This window comes from Monodelphis domestica, chromosome 5, assembly GCF_027887165.1.
Source record: "Monodelphis domestica isolate mMonDom1 chromosome 5, mMonDom1.pri, whole genome shotgun sequence".
Lineage (NCBI taxonomy): Eukaryota > Metazoa > Chordata > Mammalia > Didelphimorphia > Didelphidae > Monodelphis > Monodelphis domestica.
In genome coordinates, this window is record NC_077231.1 from 200,375,019 (window position 1) to 200,392,859 (window position 17,841).

General features: G+C 37.3%; 1 pseudogene; it reads left to right on the forward strand.

Annotated features, from left to right (window-relative positions):
- Positions 1 to 11,851, forward strand: part of LOC100620014 (L-lactate dehydrogenase A chain-like) — a 32,202-nt pseudogene extending 20,351 nt beyond the window's left edge.
- Positions 11,852 to 17,841: the final 5,990 nt, after the last annotated feature.

The following is a 17,841-nucleotide window of genomic DNA, read 5'->3' on the forward strand; positions in this document are numbered from 1 at the left end:
CAGATGCCCCTATTTTTTACAAAGAAAAGGTTTGCCACAACCCTACATCAAACAAGTCTTTTGGTGTCATTCTTCCAACAGCATGAGCTCATTTCATGTCTGCGTGTCACATTTGGTCATTTCTCACAATATTTCCAAAACTTTTTCATTATTATTCTGTCTGTTATGGTGATCTATGATCAGTGATCTTTGATGTTGCTATGGTAGTTGTTTTGGGGAACCATGAACCACACCTATAAGAGACAGCAAATTTAATCCATCTCTTTCCTGCTCCTTGGTGACATTAGGCCAATTAATAACCCAGAATGACCTCTTAGTATTTAAGTGAAAGGAAGAGTTACAGGTCTTTCTTTCACTTTAAATCAAAAGCCAGAAATGATTAAGTTTAGTGAGAAAGATGTCAAAAGCTGAGATACCCTGAAAGCTAGGTCAGCAGCCATCAACTCTGAGGCAAGACCGACGGCTCAGAGAGATGATGCTTAGCATTTTTTAGCAATAAAATATTTTTCAATTAAGGCATATGCATTGGTTTTTTTGAGACACAATACTATTGTACACTTAATAAGCTAAGATAGAGCATGAACATAATTTTTATATATCCTGGGAAACCAAAAAGTTCATGTGACTCGCTTTAGTGTGATCTTTAGTGTGATGTTCCATTTATTGTGGTGGTCTGTGTGTGTGTGCAAGTGTGTGTGTTTCTGTATATACATGCATATGTTTATGTGTATTATATATTATATTTGTGTATGTGAATTATATATAATCTTATTTGATCTTGAAACAATCCTAGGAGATAGCTGCTATTATAGATGAAGAAGAAACCAAGGCACAGGGTAAGTAAATTATTTGCCCAAGGTCATAGAACTAGTGAATATCTGAGACAAAATCTGAACTCCCATCTCCCCAATTCCAAGTCTGGCATTTTATCTGACCTTTGTAAAGGAGTCACCTAGGGAGAGAGTAGGAAGGGAAAAGGGAAAACATCCCAGGACAGAGCCTTGGAGGAAACCAGAACTTGGCGTGTGGGAGATGGAAGCTGAGCCAATGAAGGATTTTGAGAATCAGGTGCCAAGAAGGGAAGAGGAAGACTGGGAGAAGCAAGAGTGTCCTGGAAGTCAGAAGATGAGAGACTATCTGGAAAGACAGAGTAGTTAAAGATGTGGCTAGCTACAGAGAAATGAAGAAGAATGAGTTTAGCAGGTGATGTTGGAAGAGCAATTTCAGTAAAATAATGGGGGGGTATCTGAAAATCAAATAAGTACTGAAGAAGAGAAGGCAAAAGAGGGTCTCCAAATAAGCAGTTGTGTGAGGTGATTGATAGGGTGTTGGACCTGGAATTAGGAAGACCTAAATTCAAAACCAGTCAGATCTTTACTAGCTATGTAACCCTGAATAAGTCACTTAACCTCTGGCTGCCTCAATTTCCTTGACTGTAAAATGAGGGATCATGATAGTATCTTCCTGACTTATAAGGGTCAAATGGGATAATATTTGTAAAGTTTTTAGTATGGTGTCTAGCACATAATAGCGTCTTACACATAATAGGTGCCTAATAAATGTTTTTCCCCCTCTCTTCCTCCCCTTTCCCTAAGAATTGGCCCTAAATGAGAAAGGAAATATAGGACAATAGCTTGAGGAGTTGGCAGAGTCAAGGGAATATTTATTAAAGGATTCTGGAGAAATGGGCATGCTTTGTAGGCAGGAGGGGAAGTAGCCAGTAGATAGAAAGAAATTGAATATGAGAGAGAGAGAGGAAATGATCGATGGAGCAAGCTCCTAGGAGAGATGGAAAGGGATGGGATCCAGGGCACAGAGTGGAGGGATTGGTAATAGGCCCTCAAGAAAGATTTGTTGACTGATTGATGAGATGCTGCTTGAAGTCACAAGATCCCCCAGCAAGGCTGCAGCTGCATTGCAATTCTGCTGAGAAAGTAATGGAGAGGGCAGAGTGAGAGCAGCCAAAACGCTTTCCTTTTCTATTGTGTTGCCCAAGTCTGCAAGCTGCTGGCATCCAGACTGAAGAAAGGGAGGGAGGGCAAGAAAAAGGAGGGGGAAGGGAAGAGAGGGAGAGAGAGAGAGAGAGAGAGAGAGAGAGAGAGAGAGAGAGAGAGAGAGAGAGAGAGAGAGAGAGAGAGAGAGAGAGAGAAAATCTAAGTGGGGAGTGGGGGGGGGGGTACTCACCACCACACCACTCTAGGAGATTCTGCACAGGCAATGAAGCCATTTGGATCCAGGCATACATAGCTTGCCTGAAGGAAGATCAATCAGACCAGGGGACATCTGTTCAAAGGAATTCTTGGTCCCCTCACAAATTCCTTCTCTTGCCATGAAGAACCAAAAATATCCATTTCAGGGCACTTCCTTTCTTTTAAATAAGGATTTCATGACTTAAATTGCACATAGTGAGAGGAATGAGGAGGAAGGGAGAAGAGTGAAGCAACACTGAAGCCAGGCTGTTTTTCTTTATTATTAGTTTTTCTAAAATTCTGAACTTAAACACCAAATAAAATTAGCATTTCCATATATATACAGAAATAGATATGCACATATATACATATATCAGAACAAAAAAAGATTCCACATAAAACTGCAAATTTCTTTCTTTTACAGATTGCTTTTTCTTAAAATATAAGACAAATTCAACACATATTTCTAAAGTTGTCCTGCCTATGTGTTATTCTTTCCTGCCTTCCTTTTGTTCTTTTTTGTGGTTTAAAAAAATGCTTCAATGGCTCTTTTTAAAATGTTATCTTTTTCCTTTCTGTATTTTTTCCTTTCTTCCTTCTTTTCTCTCCCTTTCTTCCCAGCCCCTGACAAAGTAGAAGAGCTATTTTTAAAAAATCATCATATTCTATATTTGGGAATTGATAATATCATCTCTAGTCAGGGGGATGGGGTATACTGAGCCATCCACACTGTCTAGCTGTCTGTTGCCCAGGGAACACAGCTTAACTCATTTGGTCAAGATTAGAAGGACAATTCACAACTGAGAAACAGGAGAAAAAAAAAACTGGCTCACAAGAAGTTAAGCAGTCCATAAGCCATTGCTATGGATCTTCTAATAGGACCAACCAGAAAGGGGAAAGAATCTAATGTTTAAAATGTGATAAATTTCCATTTTCATATACTGAATTTTTACAGGGGCGAGGGGAGCACATTGTTTTTTCACTGGGGCAAGAGTCCTTTTGTGAGCCAACATGGGCTAATCACTAGCTATGAAGAGAACATGGAATGACGGAAACAATTAGTTAAGGCTGGATTTGGATCCTAGCCAACTGGTCATGGATAATACACTTCATCATCAGTCATCTGGAATAATGAATGGTCAAGGTATTGATCCTAGATGGTTTTCAAAGCTGATTTTTACAGAGCGGTTGTTAGTGTATAAATTGTTCTCCTGGTCTGCTTCACTTTTCCATAGCCTGATAAATCATCAACCCCTCCAATACATGCTATTTACCACTTGCCAGATTCCAATTCTTAAGGTAAAAAAGGCAAAACCATGTTACTCCTCTTTCCCACCCACCCCCAATGGTTTAATGTCATTTAATGATAACATTGAAAAGTCCAAACTCGGGGCATTCCACAATCTCCTCCAGCCGTCTCTCACAAGATCCCTCTATGCTTTTCCCAAATTCATCATTGTTTCCCAGTGAATGGATTTATAAAATCTACAATCAAAATTGAAAGGAGAGATTTAACTTTTACCTTCCTTCCTTCTAATTCAGAGGGAAGGTACCAGTCACACTCTTGCCAAAATACATCTTCTGACCCTCCCAACCTGTAGAATTTGGGCTTTTCCCATATCCACAAGGGCCATGGTCATTGTAAGTTACTTTCAACTCTTTTCAGGTCAGAAAGAACTGCAGAAACCATTGTTCTTAAAAATAGTTAACTTCAGTGTCTGACACTTACCATTTATTTTCTTGACATAAAATTGGTGATGCTTGACAGATATTATTTCACAACAATATTAACCTGTTGAATGAAGGGATATAGTATTACAGAGGTTGCTTTAGGTGTCAAAAAATCTCAAGATCATAAATTAGGACTGGAAAAGACCTAAGAGGACATCTAGTCTACTTTAAAAAGGGGGAAAACCAAGTTTCAGGGAGGTGAAACAATTCAACCAAAGTCACATAGCTAGAGACTGAAGTGGAATTTGAACATAGATCTTCCCCTCAGTCCAGCACTCTATTTACTATACCATTTCATTTCTCAAAATGTTATTTCTCATGGTAGTTGTGCTGCTAGTAGTCATTCTGGGTAAGTCACTTTATTGCTCTGAATTCTAGTTTCCCTCTCTGAAATGGGCTATGATAAAACCTACCCTGCCTATTTTCACAGAATATGAAAACTGAAAAAGATATGTGCAAGTCCTTTGCAAAGAATCAAGAACTTTACCATTATGCAGATATGGAAAATATAATTATCTGATTCTGAAAAAAAATCCAAATTCAGATGAAATACAATTAGCCTCCTCCTTTGCACTAATCTGAAATGAAAAGTGGACTTTAACTTTACTAAAAGCAATTCCTGTAGTGCCCTTGATCCCATCTCATTCTTTCTCTTCTGGGATATTCACTCATCCCCTCTTGTTGTACAATTTTATGTCTCCTCTAACTTTGATCAACACAATGATCAACTACAATTCCAGAGAACCAATGATGAAGTCATTTCCTGACAAATGGATTCAAGGGACAAAATGGGACATATTTCTGGGCATGGCTATTTCAGGAAATTTGTTTTGCTTGGCTATGCATATATATTAAAAGGGTTTTGATTTTCTTTTTTCCCAATGGGGAGAGGAAAAGAAAATCAATTTTTACTAATTGGAATAAATTTGCAGTTTCAAACTAGTCCAACCATTCTGAAGAACAATTTGACTATTTCCCAAAAGCTACAAATTTATTATTTTATTCAATTTCTAATTCTCTACTAATTTCTTCTCTGCAGTTTACAAACATAATCAGGCAATAAATTCAAAATAGATATTTAACCTGAATATTAAAGATCATACCATAAAAAATTAGAAGAGAAACATCATACACATTACAGTATAGGATAGGCAATAAATTATTATTCAAAGGAAGAGATAATTACAAAAGATAAGATAGATCATTTTGATTACATGAAATTGAAAGGCTTTCCTAAAAATAAAATTATCTCTAGGATAAAAAGGGGATCAGTCAATTGGGAAAAAAAATCTGTGTATCAGATTTTTCAGGTAAGAGTTTGCTATCCAGGATATATAGGCAACCTAACAGAACAGAAATATCCATTCCTTTTTTATTTTAAAAAGTCTTTGTTTTAAAGGAAAGCTCTCATTCTCCAGTTGATAAATGCTCAAAGGATATAAACATGCAGTTTCCAGAAAAAGAAATCAAAGCTATCATTAGTCACATAAAAAAACTGCTAATGGGAGTCACTGGGTGGCTTGTGGATTGAGAGTCAGGCCTGCATTGGTCCTGGGTTCAAATATGACCTCTTCCTGGCTGTGTGACCCTGGACAAGTAATCCCCACTGCCTAGCCCTTACCACTCTGCTGCCTTATTAATTCTGAGACAGCAGATAAGGGTTTTTTAAAAAAAAACCTACCAGAAGTCTCTACTGATTAGAGAAATGTTTGCATTAAAACACTTCTGATATGCTACCTCACACCTATCAGATTGGTTGACATGACAGAAAAAGAAAATGATAAATGCGGGAAGGGATGTGGAAAAATTAAGACACCAGTGCATTGTTGGGGGGATTGCAAATTAGTCCACTCTAGAGAATGATTTGGAATTATTATAGCCCAAAGGGCTATAAAGCTGTACATACCCTTTGACCCAGAAGTTTCACTATTAGGTCTGTACCTCAAAAGAGATCAAAGACAAGGGCAAAGGACCTATTTATTTGTACAAAAATATTGATAGCAGTTCTTTTTGTGGTGGCAAAGAATTGGAACTTGAGGAGATGCCCATTAATTGGAGAATGATTGAGCACATTGTGGCATATGATTGTAATGGAATACTATTCTATAAGAAATGATAAGCAGTGGAGGGAATGTGGCAAAATTAGGACATTAATGTATTGTTGGTGGAATTGTGAACTGATCCAACCATTCTGGAGAGCAATTTGGAACTATGTCCAAAGGGCTATAAAACTGTGCATTACCCTTCGATCCTATAATACCACTAATGGGTCTGTATCCCAAATAGATGATTAAAAAGGGGTGGGGGGCAAAGGACCTACTTGTATAAAAATATAGCAGCTCCTTTTGTAGTGGCAAAGAATTAGAAACTGAAGGGATGACCATCAATTGAGGAATGGCTGAGCAAATTGTGGTACATGTTGGTGATGGAATACTGTTATGCTATAAGAAATAATAACCAAGATGTTTCAGAAAAAAAACTGGAAAGATCTGCAGGAACTGATACAGAAAGAAATAAGCAGAAGCAGGAGAACACTGCACACAGTAACAGCAATATTGTACAATAATCATCTGTGTAAACTTAGCTATTCTCAGCAATGCAATGATCTGGGGACAATCCTGAAAGTCTCATGATGAGGAAAGTTATCCACTTCCAGAGAAAGAATTGTTGGGTGTTAGATGGATGCAGATCAAAGTACACTATCTTTCACATCAATGTATTTATGGTTTTATTTGGGGGGGGGGTGGTTATGTATGAGTGTGCTCTTACCACAATGGCCAATATGGAAGTGTGTTTTGCATGACAATAAAAATATTTTTTTTTAATTGTAAAGAAATGATAAGCAGAATGACTTCAGAAAAACCTAGGAAGATTTAGGTGAACATATGCTAAGTGAAATCAGCAGAACCAGGAGAACATTGTACACAGTAACAACTGTGTTGTAAGAATGATAAACTGTGAAAGACTTAGCCACAGTGATCAAGACAGTGATCCAAGACAATTCCAAAGGACCCATGATGAAAACTGCTATCCATTTCCAAAAGAGAATTGACAAACTCTGAATGAAAATCAAAGTGCATCTTTTTTTTATAACTTTCTTTATTGTTTTATTTTGGGTTTTGTTTTCTTTTGCAACATGGCTAATATGGATAAATGTCTTGCATAACTTTGTACATATAATACATATCAAATTACTTACCTTCTCAAGGAATAGGGAAGGTTGCAAGGGTGAGGAATGAATTTGAAACTATTAAAAAAATGTTTTAAACACTTACATTCTGTTTTAGTATCACTTCTAAGAAAGAAGATTGGCAAGAGCTAGGCAATCGGGGTTAAATGACTTGCTCAGGGTCTAGGAAATTTAAAAAATTTTAATGGTTATTTTTTAACTGTACATGTAATTGGGAAATATTTAACAAATTAAATAAAAATTATTTTTAAAATGTAAAGTATGGCTCTCTGAAAGGGGAGAAGGGGGGACTTAAGCAAGATAAAAAGCACAATATATCAATAAAATCTATTTTTAAATATTTTAATTGTTTTAAATTAAAATATTAAATATTTAAAATTTTCAGATGTCATTCACCACCTTAGAAAGCCTTCACTGAATGCTTCCATCCTCTTAAGCTATACTTGATTCTCTATCCCATTCTCCACAATGGCTATCCCAAAGTTTCTCTTCTCACTTCAAGCCTATGTTGTCTTGCTTTGTCTTGAAACCTTCAACTTATATATTACACACCCCCTCAAAAAAAGAAAAAAACTGAGGCTATCCTAGCACTTACCCTTCTCTTCTTCTCACCTGACAAGAACTTCTCCCACCATTTCACAATTCCTAGTTATCGATCCCTACCATTTCTTCTTTTACTCTAATCTGATGAAAAGATAGACCTTCTTAGAAGGCCAAACCCTCTACATGTACCCTGGATTCTAATTTTTCCTGTCTTCTCCATCAGGTTGTCTCTACTATCATTTTTCTCTCCTTTTCACCTCCAATATTTACCTTTCTATTAGTTCCTTCCCTGTATCCTAGAAATGTGACCAAAGCACCCATATCCTCAAAAAAAGAAAAAGAAAAACAACCATTAGATTCTATAATCCTCCCTTTCTCAACCAAAAAGATATCTACAACTGGTACCTCAGCTTCTGTTCTCTTAACCCCCTATCATCTGGTTTCCAGTCTCATGATTCAACTGAAATTGCTGTCTCTAAAGCTGCCAATACAATTTGGAACTATGCCCAAAGGGTGCTAAAAAACTGCCGGCCCTTTGATCCAGCCATAGCACTGCTGGGTTTGTACCCCAAAGAGATAATAAGGAAAAAGACTTGTACAAAAATATTCATAGCTGCACTCTTTGTGGTAGCCAAAAATTGGAAAATGAGGGGATGCCCATCAATTGGGGAATGGCTGAACAAATCAATCTGTCAATGACACATGTTAAACCCAGTGGAATTGTGTGTCAGATACGAGAAGGGGATGGGGGGAGGGGAGAGAAAGAAACATGAGTCTTGTAACCATGGAAAAATATTCAAAATCATCTAATTAAATAAAATTTTAAAAAATAAAAAATAAAGTCGCCAATGATCTATCAAATCTAATGGTGTCTTTTCCATCTTCATATTCCTTGAACTCTGCTTCAGTTGACATTGTTGATCATTCTCCTTCTTGATATTCTATTGCTTTTCAGGATTCTGCTCTCTTCCTTGTTTCTCTTCGACTTGACAGATCACTCTCCTTCAGTCTCCTTTCTTGATTCATCATCCATGTCTTGGTCATTAATTGTGTGTCTTAAGGCTAAGAAGAACTTATTGGGGACCTTCTCTTATTCTCTCTATTCTTTCTCTCTTAGAGACCTGGTCAGTTCTCAGATGTCTCTCAGAACTAAAATCCAGTCTTCTCTCCTGAGCTCCACTCTGATATCATCATGGCTTTTCATTATTTCAAATTGAATGTCTTATACCCTGGAGGCATCTTAAACTCAATCAAGCTTTTTAAAAAGAGCGAGAACTCATTATTTTTCTTCCCAAATCCTCTCTCTTCTAAAAACCCTCCGACTGGCAACAATACCACCTCCCTTTCTGTCACTCAGGATTACAACATTCAACTCCTCAGTCTCATTCATGCCACACATTACCATGTAGTTGCCAAATCTTCTCATAACTTTTGTTATATCTCCACTGCATCTCTGCCATAAGTTCCTTCCTCTTCATTCACATAGCCACTACTTCAATTCAGGCCCTTATCACCTCTCATTTGGACTGCTGTGACAACCTCCTCTTTGTTTTCTCTGTCACTTGTCTCTCCACATTCCATTCCTTCTTCCATACAGCTGTCAAAGTGATTTCCTCTAAAGCATAGATCCACTCATGTCACCTCCCTACTCAACAAACTCCAATGGTTCCCTATTATCTTGAGGATCAAATTAAACTCACCAATTTGATATTTAAAGAAAGATCTTTACAAACTGACCCCTTCCTATCTTTATAGCTTTCTTTCACTTTATTTGGATTAAAGTTACAATTATCTACCATCTGTTCCTCCTACACAATTCTCACATCTTTGTGACATTGAACTGACTCTTCCCCAAACCTGGAATGTTCTCCTTCTTGAACTCCCCTCTTGGAATGCCTAGTTTCCTTCAAGACTCAACTCAAGTTCAACTTTCTTCATGAAGTCTTTCCTGGTCTCCCTAACTGCCAGAGGACCCTCTCTGAAAATTCTGTAGAATCCTATGTGTCTTTGATGTCTTACCAAGTTCTAAGCAGTCCACAATTCTTGCTTCAACTGCCTTCATGGCTGTTGAAATGAATTGTTCTCATCTGCCCATTCTGCTGGGAGAAGTCTTCACATACTTGGAGTAGACATATCCTCAACCTGGTATAGCTTGTCTGCCAAGATGGTTTTATCAGGTAAGGTGGATGAGGATGCTGCAGCTTCTTGGGTGACAGGAGGATAAGCAACCTTGAAAAAGGCTAAGCAAGCCCTCTGGACAGAGGTACTAGTACTCCTTGAACACCCCATAGACCTCCAAGGACCTCCACTGCAACCCAGGCTATCACTTAGTCATTCTGATTTTTGCCTTGCCTCTAGCATTTAATACCTCTGGGAGGCAGACTGAAGAGGATAATTTTATACAACTCCACCTCAGTGTAAATCAATTCACTGGCAAGTCAAGATACCACTTATTGGGATGTCATTGTCTTCTTCAGAAACAAAGGATAAACAACAACACCAATATTATAGGTTCATGTTGTCTTCTACATTTGAATAAAAGCAAGGATTGTTTTTGTCTTTGTATCTGTGAATCCAGTACTTACTCAAAGTGCTTTGAACATAAGAGCTTAATAAATGATTTGATTATCTGAGTTGCTATGTCAAGTGAAGGCCAGAGCATCATGAGAAAGAAACATCATGGTCACTGAAAAAGAAGCTATCCGACTTCTTCAGACAGATCACCAACTTGCCTAAGTAGATTTCTTTTTATTCAAATTAATCTCCAGTGATCATAACTCCAGCTTTCTTATTCTCTATCCTTGAACCAAATGCCCTTGACAAACAAGGAAACCTCTTCCAAGTTCTCTTCCAAAAGGTTTATCTAGACAAGCTTTCTCTAATCCACCAAGGGGATTACTCAAGTGGGTTCTTTTAAATGCTTACACACACACACACACACACACACACACACACACACACACACACATACACACACACACACACACAATTAGTAGAATGTGCCAATTCTCAGTCTAATCGTTTATTTAATTGAGGCTTTTGTCATTTGTTGGGAGGAGCTCTTAGTATCAGAAAAATGAGGGTGGGGATTAACATGGTAAAAAAGAGTTCATAGGATATAATTAATCACTTAGGAGAGGGACATAACTTGGAAAACTAAATCTATGTAATTATAATTACCTAGTTTGGCTCTGGAAGAGGGTTGAAAAACAGGGTTCTGTTATTACAGGGTACTTTCATTACAGGGGTGGGGGTATAGCAGATGTAAATTATTCTTTAAAGTTTTATTGTATTTTAAAATGTAAAAACCTTTCTTAACTCACAGGTCAGGACTGCCCAAAAATAGACAGCAGCCTGGATTTGGCCCTCTGGGTTATAGTTCATCAATACCTGGTATAGACTATTAGATATGATCAATATATTGGTTGGTTGTGGTGGAGTTTTTACAATATTTGTTATAAAAGAAGATCCATAGTAGAAATATCATCTTTCAGAGAAAATTTCCCCCAGATACAAAATTGAACTATCAGGGATCAGCTGATCCAAGGGTCAGTTCTTCCTTAGGGAAGACTATATTCCCCAGAAATTCACTGTTATTGGGATTGCTGCAACTGATATGGAATGTGCCATCAGCACCTTTAACAAAGAATTTGGTTGATTAACTTGCCTTTGTTGATGTCATCTAAGACAAAGGAAAGAGAAAAATGATGGATGTCTAACATGGCAGCCTTTTCTTTAGAATACCAAAGATTGTCTTTGGCAAAGATTCCAAAGTTTCTACAGATTCAAAGCTAGTTGTTAACACAGCAGGCCCACATCAGCAGGAGAGGGAAAAGAGTTGTAACTTGTTGCAGCTAATATAAACATTTTTATATTCATCATTCCCAGTATTTTCATCTACAAGCTGCTTATTGTTTCCAATTCACTAGATTTTTTAACATATAAAGCTTGGAAATTAAATGGCTTTCCCCCAACCCATGTTATTGGAAGTAGTTGTGACATGGATTCTGCCTGTTTCTGTTATTTAATGGGGAATGATATTCACTCTTCAAGCTGTAGTGGGTAGGCCTTTGGGAAACATGGAAACTATGGTGTGCTTGGGTGAAGTGGTAGAAATATTTCTATTGCCTCTCTGAAGAATCCTCATCCTGACTCAGGAACTGATTCAGATTCATGGTTAAAAGTGTTTATGCCATGATCAAGATAATGGCCTTTGTTTCCTGGACCATATGGCAGGACTAGAAAAAAAGTATATTGAAAATTCTTATGAATTCCAATATGAAATTTTGCTTTTCTTTTTTTTTCTATTCACAAAAATATATTTTCTTTCCCTTTCTCTTTCTTCCCCTCCCTGCCCCCCATCTCCCTGTGGAAAAGCAAGAACATTGTAACAGATATCCTTAGTCAAGAAAAACAAATTCCCATGTTGGCTTTTTAAAAAATATGTATCTCATTCTGCATCTTGAACCCATCTCTTCTCTGTCAGAAGATGGATAACATACTTCAATATCAGTCCTCTGGAACTGGGTTGGCCTGTTGCATTGATCAGAATTCTTTTTTTTTGTTGTTATGGTCTTCCAGTAAACCAATGATTCTTAAGTTGTCTCTCCTGGAATGATTTTCTAAATCTTCTGTATTGTGAATGAGGTGTTTCATATTTTCCTCAATTTTTTCATTCTTTTGATTTTGTTTTATAGTTTCCTGCTGCCTTGTGAAGATGCTTGCTTCTAATTGTTGAATTCTGGTTTTTAAAGACTGAATTTCATCCCTGGTTTTTTGGTCATATTTCTTCTGATCTTTCATCTCCAATGCCTCATTTTCAAGCTGTTTAATTTTGGCTTGCAAGACACTATTTTCTTGTTTTAGTTCAAGTGCCTCTGTTTCCAGATGACTTATTTTGTTTTTTAAATTCTTTTCCCAGTTGTCTTCAGCCTCTCTTAATTGTGTTGTGAATTGTATTTTGAGTTCTTCCAAAGCCTGTGTCCAATTCACTAGAGTTTTTGTATTTTTGCTTGGTGTTCCTTGATTCTCCTCTGTTACATTTGCTCTTTGTTCATTGCCTAGATAGAAGCTGTCAATTGTAATTTCTTTTTTCTTTTTTTGTTGTTTGCTCATATTTGCCCCTTTATTTCCCCCTGTAGTTGCCTGTAGTCTTGCTCCTCATTATGTGCTTGATCTGTGGGTTTGGGCTTTTCTGTCAACCTTCACCCTTGGATCTTAGCAAGGCTCTCAGAGCAGTCTGTAGAGGAGGAGGAGTATTGGAGTTTGAGCTTCCCTACCCTCTGAAATCTTGATAAGATTAAGCCCATCAAAGTTGAATTTACAGAGCTGGATGTGCCCTGAGGATAAAACCTCCGGAAGGGAGCAGGGGGTAGGGGCAATATGGAGTGTCTCAGCTGCAATTGGGCTGCCTTCTTTGAGGTTCTCCTCCAGCTGCCTCCCTACCACCTGTGTTCAAAGCCCTGAGCCTGGCACAGCTTTGCCCACAAGGCACTCACTCTAGACTAGCTACCTTGCCTGTCCAGAGATTTCAGCCACTGCTGGAGGTTCAGTACTGTAAGTGGGGGAGAGGTCCTGGAACCTTCCTTCTTCCTTCCCCTTAAACCTGAGTATTCTCAAATTCAGGCTTTTGGGGGGCATACTTTTTAAGTTAAATCTAGCAGGAGGATTCCTTAGCTCTGTCTTGTTGTTAGATTTTATTTTTCAGACCCCTAGGAGCATTTGGTTTTTAACTGGTGAGGAAGGGTTTTCAGAGGTCTGAACTTTCGCTGCCTCTATACCCCCATCTTGACTCTACCTCTCATTGATCAGAATTCTTAAGTCTTTTAAAGTTGTTCATTTTAACTATGTTGTCATTCTCCTGGTTCTGCTTGCTTACTCCACATTAGTTCATACAAGTCTTCCCAGGTTTCTCTGAAATTACCTCTTGCTTCCATCCTTACAGAACTTCCAATATTTTCACTATATCAGTATACTATGCAGTACATCCAATGTCTATCATGGTTAATTGCCTACTTAGAATAAAAAGAGGGTATCTTCCCCAGAGTTCCATGTGTCTAAATGGCATTTCAGATCTTCTGAATATAAACCTGACATCAGAGGAGGTGGACTTTCAAGAAGAAAGCCAGCACACTTTGGGAAATCAGGGAGAAGCAATTTTAAAGCATTTTAATTAACCTTTTGCAATCTACTTTTTAACAGTCTAGAGAACATGACAATAATTAAGGCATTATGTATGGAGGGGAACTGTTAGGTGGCTAAGTAGATAGAGAACCAGGTCTATAGATAGGAGGTTCAAATCTGGTCTCAGACAATTCCTAGCTGTGTGATCCTGGGCAAGTCACTTAACCCCACCCCCACCCCACCCCGCCTAGCCTTTACTGTTCATTCTTCTGCCTTGAAACTAATACTTAGCATTGATTCTAAGATGGAAGGTAGGAGTTGGGTTTTTTTTAAGTATTATGTATAACAAATTTTTCAAGTCACTCAATCCTTCATCTGATTAATTATTGTGACGATCGACTAGAAAACAGAAACATGAAACTTGTGAACACACTCTAATCTCCTCCTAAAGTCGGAAATAGGAAATGGGAAATTGGTTATTTCCATGTGTAACACTCTTTTGTTGGAATATGGATGCTGGATTCTACTTGTGTTGTATGGTGATTAAGTGGTTGGTGTAAAGCCAGTCCATCATGCCAAGTATCCTACTACCTCCCTTCTATGTGCTGCAGTTGATCTTCTATCCAGAAGAATCTCTGTAATTGTTTAATTTATTAGAGATTTTCTGGTTTTTTTGTCATAAAACATATAGCAGCTCTTTGCTGATGGATGAGATCTGTGCTCCCTTCCATTAGAGCTCCATAGCATATGCCCATGCCTAATGTTCCTAGAGGGCCTTATATAGTATATTATATAGGTATGTTGTCATATTTATGGATGCCTATAATAGTAGTTGTAAATTTCCATATGATGTAAAACATTATGTACAACAATGCAACCAGTTCAAGTTATCACACTAATTGACATACTAAAGAAACCATAAATTTTTAAATGTTAAAGTCAACAATTTAAAAATAAATTTAAAACAAGGCTATTTTTTAAATATAATAAACAAAACTGCTATGATTATGGTTTATGAAAGCTACCATTAGAATATGCCTTTCTAAATGTCACTAACTTGTGACCTAGGAAGGGAAGATACCATGAAATAAATAATTGAGTGGTTAATAGACATGGAAAAGCTAGCTGAAGTTTTGCCCTTCATTTAAAGTTCTACTCATAATACAGCATGTGGGTCAGTAGAGAAAGAAGCAAGGCTGAAAAGTACTAGCCACAAAAACTGCAGGTGCTTTGATCCAGCCTTACCACTGTTGGGTTTGTGCCCCAAAGATATAATAGGGAAAAATATGTGTACGGGAAAGAATAAAAACAAATTAACAGTATCATAGATGAAAAGGGAGACCTTACCTCCAATGAAGTGGAAATTAAGGCAATCATTAAAAACTACTTTGCCCAATTATAGGGCAATAAATATACCAATCTAGGTGATATGGATGAATATTTAGAAAAATATAAATTGCCTAGATTAACAGAAGAAATAGAATTCTTAAATAATCCCATGTCAGAAAAAGAAATTCAACAGGCCATCAAAGAACTCCCTAAGAAAAAATCCCCAGGGCCTGATGGATTCACAAGTGAATTCTATCAAACATTCAAAGAACAGCTAATCCCAATACTATACAAGCTATTTGGCATAATAAGCAAAGAGGGAGTTCTACCAAATTCCTTTTATGACACAAATATGGTACTGATTCCAAAGCCAGGCAATTCAAAAATGGAGAAAGAAAACTATAGACCAATCTCCCTAATAAACATAGATGCAAAAATCTTAAATAGGATACTAGCAAAAAGACTCCAGCAAGTGATCAGGAGGGTCATTCACTATGATCAAGTAGGATCTATACCAGGAATGCAGGGCTAGTTCAATATTAGGAAAACCATCCACATAATTGACCATATCAACAAGCAAACAAAAAAAAATCACATGATTATCTCAATAGATGCAGAAAAAGCCTTTGATAAAATACAACACCCATTCCTATTAAAAAACACTAGAAAGCATAGGAATAGAAGGGCCTTTCCTAAAAATAATAAACAGTATATATCTAAAACCATCAGCAAACATCATCTGCAATGTGGATAAACTAGATGCATTCCCAATAAGATCAGGAGTGAAACAAGGATGCCCATTATCATCTCTACTATTTAACATTTAACATTGTACATAGAAACACTAGTAGTAGCAATTAGAGAAGAAAAAGAAATTGAAGGCATTAAAATAGGCAGTGAGGAGACCAAGCTGTCACTCTCTGTGGATGATATGATGGTCTACTTAAAGAATCCTAGAGAATCAACCAAAAAGCTAGTTGAAATAATAAAAACTTTAGCAAAGTTGCAGGATACAAAATAAACCCGCATAAGTCATCAGCATTTCTATATATTTCCAACACATCTCAGCAGCAAGATTTAGAAAGAGAAATCCCATTCAAAATCACCTTAGACAAAATAAAATATTTAAGAATCTATCTGCCTAGACAAACACAGGAACTATATGAACACAACTACAAAACACTCTCCACACAACTAAAACTAGACTTGAGCAATTGGAAAAACATTAACTGCTTATGGGTAGGACGAGCTAATATAATAAAAATGACCATCCTACCCAAACTTATCTATCTCTTTAATGCCATACCCATTGAACTTCCAAAAAACTGAATTAGGAAAAAAACATAACAAAGTTCATTTGGAAGAACAAAGGATCCAAAGAAATAATGGGAAAAAAATACAAAGGAAGGGAGCCTTGCAGTCCCAGATCTCAAACTACATTATAAAGCAGTGGTCATCAAAACAATTTGGTACTGGCTAAGAGGCAGAAAGGAGGATCAGTGGAATAGACTTGGGGTAAATGACCTCAGTAAGACAGTCTATGACAAACCCAAAGACCCCAGCTTTTGGGTCAAAAATCCACTATTTGATAAAAACTGCTGGGAAAACTGGAAGACATTGTGGGAGAGATTAGGTTTGCATCAACACCCTATACCAGGATAAACTCAGAATGGGTGAATGACCTGAACATAAAGAAGGAAACTATAAGTAAGTTAGGTGAACACAGAATAGTATACATGTCAGACCTTTGGGAAGGGAAAGATTTTAAAACCAAGCAAGACTTAGAAAGAGTCACAAAATGTAAAATAAATAATTTTGATTACATCAAATTAAAAAGGTTTTGTACAAACAAAACCAATGTAACCAAATTAGAAGGGAAACAACAAATTGGGAAACAATCTTCATAACAAAAACCTCTGGCAAAGGTCTAATTACTCAAATTTATAAATCAATTGTACACAAAGTCAAGCCATTCTCCAATTGATAAATGGGCAAGGGACATGAATAGGCAGTTTTCAGATAAAGAAATAAAAACTATTAATAAGCACATGAAAAAAGTGTTCTAAATCTCTTATAATCAGAGAGGTACAAATCAAAACAACTCTGGGGTATCACCTCACACCTAGCAGATTGGCTAACATGACAGCAAAGGAAAGTAATGAATGCTGGAGGGGGTGAGGCAAAGTTGGGACATTAATACATTGCTGGTGGAGTTGTGAATTGATCCAACAATTGTGGAGGGCAATTTGGAACTATGCCCAAAGGGTGATAAAAGATGGTCTGCCCTTTGATCCAGCCATAGCACTGCTGGGTTTGTACCCCAAAGAGATAATAAGGAAAAAGACTTGTACAAGAATATTCATAGCTGCGCTCTTTGTGATGGCAGAAAAAAAAATTGGAAAATGAGGGGCTGCCCTTAAATTGGGGAATGGCTGAACAAATTGTGGTATATGTTGGTGATGGAATACTATTGTGCTAAAAGGAATAATAAAGTAGAGGAATTCCATGGAAACTGGAACAACTTCCAGGAAGTGATGCAGAGCGAAAGGAGCAGAGCCAGGAGAACATTGTACACAGAGACTGATACACTGTGGTACAATTGAACGTAATGGACTTCTCCATTAGTGTCAATGCAATGTCCCTGAACAACCTGCAGGGATCAAGGAGAAAAAACACTACCCATAAGCAGAGGACAAACAGTGGGAGTAAAAACACTGAGGAAAGTCAATAGCTTGA